The sequence below is a fragment of the Motacilla alba genome, chromosome 6, assembly GCF_015832195.1.
Source record: "Motacilla alba alba isolate MOTALB_02 chromosome 6, Motacilla_alba_V1.0_pri, whole genome shotgun sequence".
NCBI classification, from domain to species: Eukaryota; Metazoa; Chordata; class Aves; order Passeriformes; family Motacillidae; genus Motacilla; species Motacilla alba.
The window spans coordinates 18,102,425-18,115,085 of record NC_052021.1 but is presented as its reverse complement, the minus strand read 5'-3'; the positions used below and the strand labels follow the sequence as shown (position 1 = coordinate 18,115,085).

The following is a 12,661-nucleotide window of genomic DNA, read 5'->3' as shown; positions in this document are numbered from 1 at the left end:
GCATTAAAGAGAGATTTATGGATCTACCACGGCTCTTTTCCTTTCTTCCAGTTGCCATTAGTCCTGCCACCCCTCTGCAGTCATGGACTGCTATTGTGACCGGCTGGAACTCAGAGCTGGTTCGCTCCATGAAGCCGCTTGCTCGGATAACCAGACTCCAGCTATGCATAAGGAACCATCATTCACCCAGCAGATCAAAGCCCTGCAGCAGCAGCTGCCAACTTGTTCCTCCAACACAGAAAGCAAGACCTAGACTAACTTCAGCTGGCTACCAGGCTGTTGACTGCCTGCTGTTTCTTTGGAGATGGGATTCTAAGTTCATCATAGTGATCACAAGCATGACAGGTACCATAAGCCTTTTTTTCGGCCTTTATGCTAGCCTGGAAGCACTTCTCGCCTAGTCAGCTGGAAAGTTCAATGCAGGGCAGAAAAATCCGTATTGCCACCATCAGACTTGAACTAAGATGCTTATCACATCTTATTATTCTTCCCTTCACAACTTCTAACAGTTCTGAGCAACCTGATTTACCTAACTCACTGTGCCTTTGTTTTGCCAACTCCCTCAAGCTAGTTGGAAAACAAGTTTTAAAATCCATATCAACAGTGGAATTAGAATATGGCTAGGATGCAACCTCTGTAGATCATCTACAAAACAAGCAGAACTTCAAATCTGTATTCCCCTCAGGCTGTTCTGGACCTTGTTGAGTCTAAAGTCTGTATGGATGAAGACTTCATGGCCCTTCTGGGCTCTTGATCCATGAGAGGGGCTGACTGTTACACTAAGACATTCATTCCCTCATAACCTACTGAAACTTCCATTTTTATGTCTTGCAGCCAAGATTCATTCAGAAGGGCAAGTGGCTCCATGACCTCTCTAATCCGTTGCTTAAAGCTGGTAAAATGCAGCAATTATGTTCTCCCTCAGGTCCATTCCTTTGTGCACCCTCAGGTGCTCGAGCCCCCACCCACCTGCAGAACCCAGGGCCGGATTCCCTCACATGTCTCTCCCACAGTGGGGGTGTCTGTGATGCCAGCAGTCCTGCAGGGGAGTTCACAGCTGGGAACAGCTCCTCCCTGGTACCTGCTGCTCAGGCCCTGCCCCTTGCAGCCCCTTCAGGGCTACAGGGGCACAGTGCTGACTCCTGCCCAGCAGGAGCCCCAGCTCCTCTTCTGCCAGCAACCAACAGCTGAAGAATCAGTTTCATTTTATAAACCTGAGCAATTCCACGACTTTTGAGATTCCAGTGAGAAACAGAATACCCCCTGTTCATCATTCTTACTTCCCAAACATTGAAACACCAGGCTTGAGACACTTCAACTTTTGTTCAGCAGATAAGGAGAAAGGTAAATGCTTGAATGGATACAGATGACAATGACAGGACACTTTAGCCATAGTTCGTAGGTCAAAGAATAAATACTGAGTTAAGACATTTTCCTGCACACTTCAATATACACACACACACACATATATATATATATATATAAAATAAAAAAATTCTTCACACAGCATCAGTAAAGTAATGGAAGGTTGTCAGAGTTGTGTACTTGTCTTTTTTTTCTTTAACACTCAAAAATCAATAATTACAGCAAACAGACTGTCCAGTAGCACTGCAGAATGAATGTCTGCCCTTTTGATTTAAGTGTACACACAAATGAGCTCGTATACAGTATTTGCTTTGTTACCAACACAACTGACCATTGAATTGAAGTATATTTTTCTGTCAGTCCTCATTTTACCATTAGTCTGCAATATTCAGCTAAGAATGATTAATAAGCATCCCATCTGTTCACATATCAAGTAGCATTTATCCAACAATAAAAATGACAGTATGGGCAACAACAGTTTTAGTATCAAGCTTACAGACAATCAATTTGAACAGAAAAAGAATCAAGAATTAGTCTTTAATAACTTAAAAAAAAATTCAAGTTAAGGAGAAATGTATAGCTGTTAATTATAAGCTTGGTACACCAAGATCGTTATCTCTCCAAACACAAGAATACCTTAAAAAGTATTTCAGAATCCATGGCAAAACTGTGGTGAATTTCACAGCAGGCAAGCAACGTAAGTAGGCTCAACTGGATTTTTAAAGAGCTTTCAAATGCCAAGAGATCTTTCCGTAACATAAATGGAAGCCTGTTTCTGCAGGTTTTGAATTAAGGACTGAGGGGTTTCTTAAAGGAATTATTTACAGAGATAAACATTTAGCCTTTATTAAAAAAAAAACAAAAAAACAAAAAAAAACAAAAAAAAACAAAAACCCAACACAAACCAAAAACTGGAAACACAGAACAACTTCAAAACAAGATCGGTCTAATTTCCAAAGTGGACCACTATATATATTGACAATAACAAATACAGTAAAACTCTATACATACACAGCACTTTTGTTGTCAAGGAGAGAGATTGGGAGGGTGGGAAATGAAGGTTAAGAAATAGCACACCATACTTTTCAGGAGACTATTAAAAAGGACATATGTATTTGTCCAGAATGCTGGATCAATCTTCAGAAATGAGGAGTTGAATATAGTTTCCATGCATCTTTTAACCAATGAGCATCCAAATTATTTAGGCAGCTGAAGAAGGATGAAAAAGAAACCAAAACTATATATATTTACTATATACATAGTAAATAGCCATTTCAGGTCAGTAACAGGCAGAAAATAAATTCAGTTGTTACCACCTTGAAACATTTATTCCTTAAAATTTGCATAACAATTCTACCTAAGGCATTTGCAAAGAAGGTTACACCTGCCCGCCTAATAACCCATCAAAAGCCTTGGTCCTTAAAGAGCAGGGTTAAAAGTAAAAATACAAAATCCACACACAACAGGCAATTTTATTTCTGCCTAGAACGCACAGTCCAAAAACTACAGGACCTGGAACCCTCTTAGGTCACCTTACTAATATTTCTGATTTAGAAGCCTCCATGAAGTATATTGTAGCCCACAAGATTACACTGAAAGCTCATGCAATCCAGTGGTCCAAAAACCTTGGGAACTTTTGCAGTGGAAGACATTAAAATGCTTTGTTTCAGAGTACCTCTTTGTACATCCTCTGCAATTAGTTTTGGTTCAGCAGATACTTCTCTCTCTCTTCTCCTATCACACTTTTTCCCAGCTAGCCTTGAAAACCACCAAGATCTGCAGGCAGTCTGCAATACATGTGGTCCCTGCCCTGGCATCCCATGTTATGTATCCTACCATCAAACTAGCCCGTATTATACATCTTTGAATCTAGTGGGGCAAACGGGAAGATGGCTGTGCCAAGAGACCGAGATCAAAGTAGGGGACTATTTGAAATTCAACATTTTTATTAGCTACTATTAGAAGAATCAAGAGCTTCCCTTCATTATATACAAGGAACACTCAAGCCAGTGAAATCACTTTGGCAGCACCCTCAAATAAGTTTGGCCCAGATTCATTTCATGTTTAAACCATTTCCAGGTTACCTAACACACGGACATACCCGCAGACACGTCAGTTACTATTCTGCCCTGGAAGTGCATTTGTTGGCACCTCCAGAACTGAGACCAGGTCTCACCTGACCTGCAATACCATCTCCACACCTGTAAAGTCTCCGCACCTGTAAGTAAAACCCAGCTACAATGAGCAGGCTTGCTCAATTCCACATGCACATGCCCTAGGGCAAGTAATACTTTCCATCCCCGAACAAGCATAACACCCTTTGTGTTTGTATTATCAGATAGGCCAAAGCGTGTAGGATTTGTCGACTGCCTGAAAGCCTTCAGCAAGCTTGTTCTGTACAACAGTGAGATTCAACACCCCACCATATGTGCAAAACCATTACTGCAGCTAGGGAATGGAACAAATAATCAAGTGGAATTTGTTTATGTAGGTTATTAAACAAGCTCAGGTCAAACTTCACTGATGGAACTGCTCCAGGCAGAAAGGCATAAAAAAAAAGGAAGGAAAACTGGATGTAACGACACAGAAATCAAAAGCAAAAGGAATTCTGCAAAGAGACAGCTCACCCCCTTTGAGAGAAATTTAAGAATTAAAAAGCAAAAGAATCAAAGACATTGCCGGTCACCACCAGCCCGTGCATCTAGAGCAGTTGCATTATCCCAGAGAAGTATTTTTTGCTTTAAGAGGCATTTTTAAGAACAAGGTCACGGTAGGGCTGCATTCCCACCACCCCGCCCTATAACGCTCCTTCCCCGAGGACGGAGCGGCCAGCCCGGCCTGCCCGGGTGCCCCCGCTCCCGGGAGGAGGAGGAGGAGCCCCGCGCCGAGCCTCCTGCCCCTCCTGCCAACCAACAAAGAGGTCCCCGCCATTATCCACCCGCACCTCTCCCGACCCCCCGGCCTCGAGCAGGCACGGAAGGTCACCGGGCCGGAGCGCCCCGCACCGCCGCCCGCCCCCGGGCAAGGGCACGGCCGGCCCCGGCTCCCTTCCCGCCCGTCGAAACGTAAACAAAACCGCCCGGCCCGGCCCGGGCCCCGCGGCGCGGCCGCTGTCCCGCCCGCGCCGGGACCGCGCCGCCGCCCCGCTCCCCTCCGCCCACCGCCGCTCCCGGGGGCCGCGGCCCCGGCCCCGCTCACCGACCACCGCCTCCGGCCTCGGCCGCTGAGTAATGAGCCGGGCCCGGGCCGCGCACAGGCTCCGCGCTCCGCCCGCCGCGGCTGCGGCTGCGCCGCCCCTGCGCTCGCCTCGCCCCGCCCCGCCCGGCTCGGCGCTGCCCCGCTCCGCCGCCCGCCCGCCCGGGGCCCGGCCCGTTCCCGCTGCCCCCGGTCCCCACCGCCCCCGGCCCGCCTGGCTCCCACCGCGTCCCTGCGGGGCTTTGGCGCCCCGGCCGCCCCAGGCCCACGCATCTCTGCTGGGAACCAGCATCGTTGTGCCTCCTCCGCGCCCTTTCCCTGGAGCAATTCCTTTCCTGGATTACGCCCGGTAGCCAGAGCTCTCTTCCTGCTGGGGCTTTCATGAAATATTTGCATGTCGTCAGGCCTTTGCCCTGGCGCTCCGTGCCGGTGCTCTGGCACGCTCCCTCGCACCTTGGCATGGGTGCTGCTCGCTGACATCGCTCAGCCTTGGCAGCTCCCGGCTTCCCGCTGCAAGCCTGGCATGGCAGTGCTTTACCTCATTATTGGGCTTCTGGAGTGGTGTAACATCTTCTTGTTCTGTGTCTGTTCTGGTGCAGTTTTTCCTCTAAATCTTATGGGGAAATCTCTGACTTTTTCCTGCCATTGCCTTTGGTTTCTGGCACCTGACATGAGTACTCTCTCCTTAGACTTTAAATATTTTCCTTGGTATATCATTGTGGGGCTTTTTTTGTTTCTTTGGTTTTGTTTTTTCTTTTCTTCAGGAAGGTCCCTGCTTAGAGACAAAAAGAGGCCACTCAGCAAGCTGCAGCATGCCTTTGTATATTTTTACTGCAAAAAAAGTCCCTATGAACAATATTTAAAAATACCTACAATCTGCCAGTTAGGCACAGGATACTGTGAAAACGGACATTTCACATTTAATTCACTGTCAAACATGTGGCCTGTGTCACATTTTTGAAGATCCCAATCTATCAAGATTTTTGTTAATAACAGCTTTTATCCCACTTTAATAAGCATAGACTTTTACATGCTAAAAGCAGTGCTTTAGAATATTCCTGTTTTGCCCACTATCTTGGTGTTAAAAGTTTCATCTCCATAATTCTGTCCATACACTACTCATATTGCCATTTTGGTGAGACCACTGCATGCTGCCCTTAAAATCCTCACTTAATTTAAGCAATTTCTTTCCATATGTTAAAGTGGTTGTTTTACAGATTTCCACAGACAGATATAGGATGCCTCCTTTATATCTACACATGAAAAACCTCAACAAAAGAAAAACTAGTGTTCAGACTCTGCCACCAGTCCTCCTTAGATGCCTCTGGGCTCTGTGTTTCTAAGACACACCTCCCACATTACCTCTGATCATTTCCGTGGGACATCCCCCAAACAGAATTAACCAGCTTTTAGCTCCAAGGCTTTTTTTTATTGCAGTGTCTTAGATCAGACCCAGACATTTCATTCCCATCCATGTTTACATATGCCAATGGCAAAGCTCAGAAGGCACAAGGGGCAATATGAATGCTCAAAGTACACAGCAGGCAAAATTTTATCTGGATAGGTCATATTCATCTTGGCCAGGTAATTAAAACAGCCTGCAGATTGGGGCTGATTGAGGTCATGGCACCTTCAGATGTTTATTTGTGTTGGCACATGGACTTCCAGTGTTAGCCTCTGGTCTCTGCACAGTAAAAAACAGGTGAGGTGACAACATGTTCAGCCAGGTCAGTTATTTGCAACAAGTCCCATGGCCTTACAGAACTGACGTTACTCCAAATGATTTTGGGAGAGGCATTGCTCCTGATCATCCCATCTGATGTCAAGTACCATGGAGATTTGCAACTGAAGGACAACAACTTTAAAGTATGATGTGGTGTTTTGCTGAGGATCCAAGTTTGTCACATTTCTTTTTTCCTTTAAGGTATAATCAAACTCTCCTTAAGATTTTATAATTTACAAAGTTAATGCTTTTAGAAAGAGACATATTTCTGAGTGACCTTTTCAAACTAGTCCTTACAACCTTATATACAATCAGCATCCATTGCCATCTCGAATGTAAAGCTGATAAGCCACAGAAATAATGATGCAGAAATTACACAAAAAGATCAGATTGATGTTGTAAAATGTGATAGTAGAGACTGGAAAGTACGTAAAGGTAGTTTGAAGGAAAACTCTGAAAGGAAGAATTTCATTCTATAAATTTGCTGTTTACCAGTATATTGCTTTAAAAATAATGTGATAGATAAGCTACAAAGTTCCTGTACCATATAGAAAATTTGCAAGACATCAAAGGAGTAACTCTTCAAGTAAGAATGAAAAGTTCTTTTGATTGTGTGTATAACCAATTTTCCAAACAAGTCCCTATATAAGAAAATGAAACTTTGACAATGTCATTGAGCATCACTATAGTATTGTTTTCAAGCATTGCAGAAGTATTTTCTTATAAACATTATGGCTACATTATAAACTCCTCTATTACATATGTCTGGGTAGAAACTGTTTTCTGGTCCAGACTGATATAAAAAAAAAAAAATACAAAACTAAATTCCTGATAACCATGAGAGTAAAGAGGTATCTTGAAACAGGCTGCAACAAAGCCACCATTTTTCTCTGGACCTCTCAACAGATTAGAAGGCTACAGTAGAGAGCAGGACTATGAATTCATTAGGACAGAACATAGAGACAACCAGACAGAAGATTCATATTTCTTCATAGAGAATCAGTAGCAGAAAGGGGAAAAGCTTTTGGAGAACAATATAAAGAGAGAAGACTGTGGAAAGAAATGTGGCTACCTGCAGAGGCCAGGTCTTTCCAGCAAGGACTGGCCCTGCTGAGGCCCCAGAAGGACATAAACTTAACAGGAGTTTTGGTGATGGGTTTCACAAGGCGCATAGTGAGAAAAGCTGAAAGGTGGTAAGGGTCTCTTTGGAAGAGTATTGCAAATCACCAACCTCAAAACTTGAATCTTCCTTTTCAAAATAAATATGAAGTTTTATATATGAGAAAAATCTAAAGAGCAGATTTGTTTAGTAATAGAAACTCCAAAATTGAATCAGTGAACAATCTGGAATATGAAAATCAACCTCTGCCTACATGCAATTGTTAATCAATCTCTTACCTCCTTAGTTTCCGTGTTTATGTAGCAGTAGTCTTGGATTTGGACTGCTGCTTTAAATTAAGTAGTTGTTGAGTGTTTAATAAATATTTGGATTTAAAAAGTGTCAGTAAAATCTGAATTATGTCAAAATACTGCAAACTTTCTCACTCCCCTGCACTGGTATACAAGAAGGTTTATGAACATTAAAGTGTTTGGATTCAGCAGTCATGAAATTACATCCAAAATGTAGTTTTGTCTTTTTTTAATATTTTCATTAACTTGTCAATTACCATACTTGAGGTAGTAAACAACATTTTAGCATAATGATGTTTATAAACTGCAAAGCAAAAAATTCTGACTCAAATCTTTGGAGACAAGGAAATAGATCTGAATGTCTGACACAAATTTTGATGTACAAAAATCAGAATGTCAACAACGACATTCTGTAACATAAAATAACGTGGTGAAACATAGAAGTCATTTTTGTTCACAAAGCATCCGTAGTAAAGAACAGTGATTTATATTTGCACCAGAATGGATTACCAGAATACACAAAGTAACTCAGCTGAGTGGGACTGCAGTGAACATCCTCTCAGTCAAAGGGAAGGTGTTTGAAAGAGCCACTTCGTGAAGAAGAGATCAATAGGAATTGTGGGTACTCTGAGGGCCCAGTTTTTCCAAGCTAGGGTTTGAGAAACCACGGCCAGGATCAACATCCATATCCTCTTGTGCAAACAGATTGATAAATATTGTTTGCTGAGCAAGGTAGATATATGTGGAAAGACAATACCAACTATGAAAGTTTTTAGAAAATTCTGGAAGTAATACAAATATAAATAAATAAAGCATTTTTAGTAATAGTATCTTTCTGAAACTTTTTTTTCATCATTGGTTGCGGCAAAGAAGCTGCATTTCACAGAAGAAAGTGAAATGGAAATTTGCTAGCAAATCCCAAATTAATAGATGAATTGCAGCCTGGAAAAGTGTACAAAAAATGTTTCCTTTTAATACTGAAAATAATCTAATGAAAGAAATATTGTAACAGCTAGATTTTAAAAATTAATTCTACCTTGCAAAGCATTACGAAATCAACTCCAAGTAACAACTAGAGTGACCTGTATTCCCTCTTTAAATGGAACTAGAAAGAGGCAGTAGTTGCACAATGCAATTATACACTTGGATTCTGACTATTAGCAAATAATGATGAACTAGAGCAAATATTTTTGTTTATTAGTAACCAAACTGAATGGAGCACTTGCTGGCTTGAGCAAATGTAAGAGAAGGCAAGCAGCCACCATGGGGCACCCTGCGACAGGTTACAGAGGGAATGGGAAGGTGGGGCCATGCTCACGGCTGATACTGAAGCTCAGACATTTCTGCACATCTAGTCAGAAATTTTGTTCTCTCAAATACCATTATTGCTATCAACCCCTTCTTTGTTGTTCCTGAAAAATTGTTCCTCAGCGGCCAAAATTCCATGTTCAGACAGTTTGTATTAATTGTTGCACTGAGTAAATAGGCAGCAAAGTATGTGCAATCATTAGACATATTCAGTCAGCCGGAAATTGCTTATGGAGGCACGTGTAGGTAAGCTGTTAGAAAACAGCATTTATGGGGTCATATACCTTATATTTCTACCCACTGACATTAACACAGCATAGGGTGCTCTTTATTTATACTACTATTCAATAGACATTTTTCATAGGCAAATTCAATAAAAGTTCTTGGAGTTTGGCATTACCTTTCTAAATTACATACTGGCATCCCTTCCTGCACCCTTATCAATGAAAACTTAGTATTTGGCTTTCTAAGAATAATTCCAGAGCAAAGGGCACTTTCAGGATTCAGAACAAGGTCATAGGGAATTTTATATCAGCTTTTTCTTCCTTGTTATTGCAAAGTGATAATTGGAAAATCTCCTCTACCATCCTCTCTTCATGGTTTCTGCTACATGAGACTATCCAAAGTTGTGTTCTTCATCCCTGACCTTGCCCTTCTGGTTAAAAAAAAATAAAAAATAAAAAAATTCCCAGGAGTGCACCAATTCTTGTCAAAGTTTTTAACTTTCAACTCCTAAATGCAAACACCCATTCTAGGTTAGATTATGTGTCATACATTATCTCTGAAAAGAGCTGGAAAATGAAATTGGCCAGCACCAATGATCTCACATCCTGTCTAAATGCTAGTTGAATCTAGCACTGTATATAATGATTCCAATACAAAATCTGATAACTTCAGAAAGTAGTTTTGAAAAACAAGAGACAGTGAGCTAAATGGTAGGTAGAGGAGGAACACAGACAACTTAATCTCTTTTGACTTGGTAAATCTTACGATTTTACCAAAGCATTTTGAAGATATTTGATCGTGTGTGTTAAGTCTATACTGCACAAATCCTTACTTAGCACTCAGTGAACCACATTAGGCAGAATAAGGAGGATAACTTCAATAGTAAATGATCCCCTGTGAGTGAAACTGTACCTCTTTATGCTAGTTTGGTGCCTGCACACATCTCTACCTTATGGAATAGTACCCTGTGGTGACTTATGCACACTCATTCTTAGATTTTAAAATGAAGATATATTTTGATCACTTCAGCTATTGCAAAGAAAAACTATTTTCACTCTGTAAGTGAAATGTTAATATGATATACACAAGCATATATTAATGTGCACAGGTTTCATTGTGGTGACAAAGAGCAAAAAAAATAGAAAATCTCTATTCCAAAAGAGAGAAAAGATGATTTTTTCCCCCTTACCACCAGCGTCCATGTCCTTGCTGGGTAAAATGGCTATTTTTCATGAAACTATGCATTGAGTATATACATGGAATTCCATCCCATATCCCAGAAACCTTTAAAGCTTCAGTCTTTCTTTCCTCAGATTAATGGCTTGAACTTACTTTTGTAATTTAGAAAGTGGTTCCATTACAGTCTGAGAGCAATTGGCATTAAATAGTAATCACTTCACAGCCTCTCTTCTTGTATCCTAGATGGATGCAGTGGAGGATGCATCATAGCAATACTGGCCTCCCATTGAATTACTGCTGGGATCAGCAGAGTTGCAATCAGGTGTCACAAACAGGAGCTACTTGTTCAATAATGTTTTCTTACCTCATATCACATCTCAAAAGCAGTGTAAGAAGCAAAAGCAAATTAAACATACTGAACTATAAGTGGTATCTTAATTGGGTCTCATCCATTCATAGAACTTTCTAAAGATTTAGAAACTCACAGAGGTTTGAGCCAGACTTTGCCAGCTAAGGACAATTTTCTTAAGAAAAACTGGTTGCTGTCATGAGTGGCAATAAGAGTTATGCTGCCTTCCTGCACTCTTCAAACACAAACTTAGAAACAAACTCCAATACACCTCCAGTACCAGTTTAGTGGTATTTTTAAAATTATGTTAGGAATTATTTCTTAAAGGAAAACAGGCTGTTCAGATACTGGCCTCTTGCCCTTTTTAAACTGAGCTTAGGGTTACACAAATCAGATGTATTCCCCCCAAAAATACTGCTGTGAAACACCCCTGACAGCAAAGACCAGAACGAGAGCATAAACTCACCTCCCTGAATTACTTTGCTAAGCTAAATATAGATGACTGGACCATCTGCTTAGAAACCATGATGGAAATTAAACTTTATTTGCACATCTCATAGACATAGGGATGGAGCTTGGAAGTGCACTATCAGGAGTGGTTAGGTCCTGTTGAATGACTTAAGAAGATCCAAAACAAAAAGAGGGATTCTCTGATTTTTCTGAAAGCTCAAGCTCTGACAGCTCATGCAGTCCATGATCCGTTCCATGGGACTCCGAAAAAAAACTAGTTAAAACTTAACAGAAACAATAGAAATCTTCTGTTTAACAGAAACCACAGGCCCAAGCTGTGGTTGTAGCTTTGACAGCTTGCTTGTACCACCATCAACTGAGAAGTAAATAGCAATCTTCACCTTTATGTAAACTTTAAGAGCTTCCCACACTTCAGCTTCTGTGGGATAAAAAGGCATTAATGTCAGAGAATAATTGGATTCTAGCCATTGCCAGTTCTCAGAAAGCTGGGAGGAACATAAGGGAGATCCTAAGCCTCCATCCAGCAGTTCCTTCACTGGGATAAATAGCCTTTCATCTTGTTAACCTTCTTTCATAGTGATCTAGTTACATAAACTTTGCTGCAATTACATACATGTCACCTGTACACAGTGAGGACTCACTAGATGAACAGAAGGAATTAACTGAAGCTCTCATACTGTATATTTTTAGTTTATGAGTCTGAAATACTGCTTTGGTTCAAATCAGTGCGTTGAGATTTTTTTTAAATGGCTGCTTTCAATGACAATTTAGAATAAAGAAGGAAGCATGGGTGAGAATTTGATCTCACAAATCTGGAACTGCTGCTTGCACCAACTGAGCTACCACAGGTTTGCAATTGCATGTTTTCATGAGAAGAATCATCGAGTCTTTTCTTAAAGCAATAGAATATAAAGTCTTTAGGAACTTTGATTAGTTAATCAAATCAGCATTTCTACCAGATTTAACAGGAGCATGTTCACACAACACATTAATTCTAGCAAAATGATTCAACAAGCCACACACCCTGTTAACTCTGCAAACAGCATTATACACACACCTACTTAAATCAAATCTGGTAGCTACAAATGCACCTCTAAAAATAGCTCGCTCTCTCCTCCCCACTCATTACCTGGGGAAGGAGCAGCCACAAACTTCTGTGTTGGTTTTGTCCTGCTAGTGTGACTATATCAGAGCAAAATGCTTCCTGAGCTGCATCAATGCTCAGATTTTATTTTTTTCATTAATAGCCTTTTTGCTGATCTGTTGGTATCTGGATCCACAAATTCAAAAAATGAAGAGCAGTATCAGTCTAATGATCACGGGAGAAAGCAACAAATAGTTTATTTTGCACAGTTGGTAAGGTTTATCAATAAATGTTGGTTTTCCAACTCCATCATGTTCTGTTTGGGACATCTCAGATGTGAGACCTTTCATTC

At 41.2% G+C, this 12,661-nt stretch overlaps 1 protein-coding gene across 4 annotated transcripts in view; it reads right to left on the bottom strand.

The window, feature by feature from the left end:
• Nucleotides 1–4,680, bottom strand: part of MAPK8 (mitogen-activated protein kinase 8) — a 41,866-nt gene extending 37,186 nt beyond the window's left edge. For 3 of the 4 annotated variants that reach the window (XM_038141269.1, XM_038141270.1, XM_038141265.1), the window contains exon 1: nt 4,564–4,680. The gene's annotated coding sequence lies outside the window, so the exon portion shown is untranslated. Of the gene's footprint in view, nt 1–2,376; nt 4,450–4,563 lie in introns of those variants that run through there. The other variant, XM_038141268.1, reaches the window with a different exon arrangement.
• Between the last annotated feature and the right edge of the window lie 7,981 nt (nt 4,681–12,661).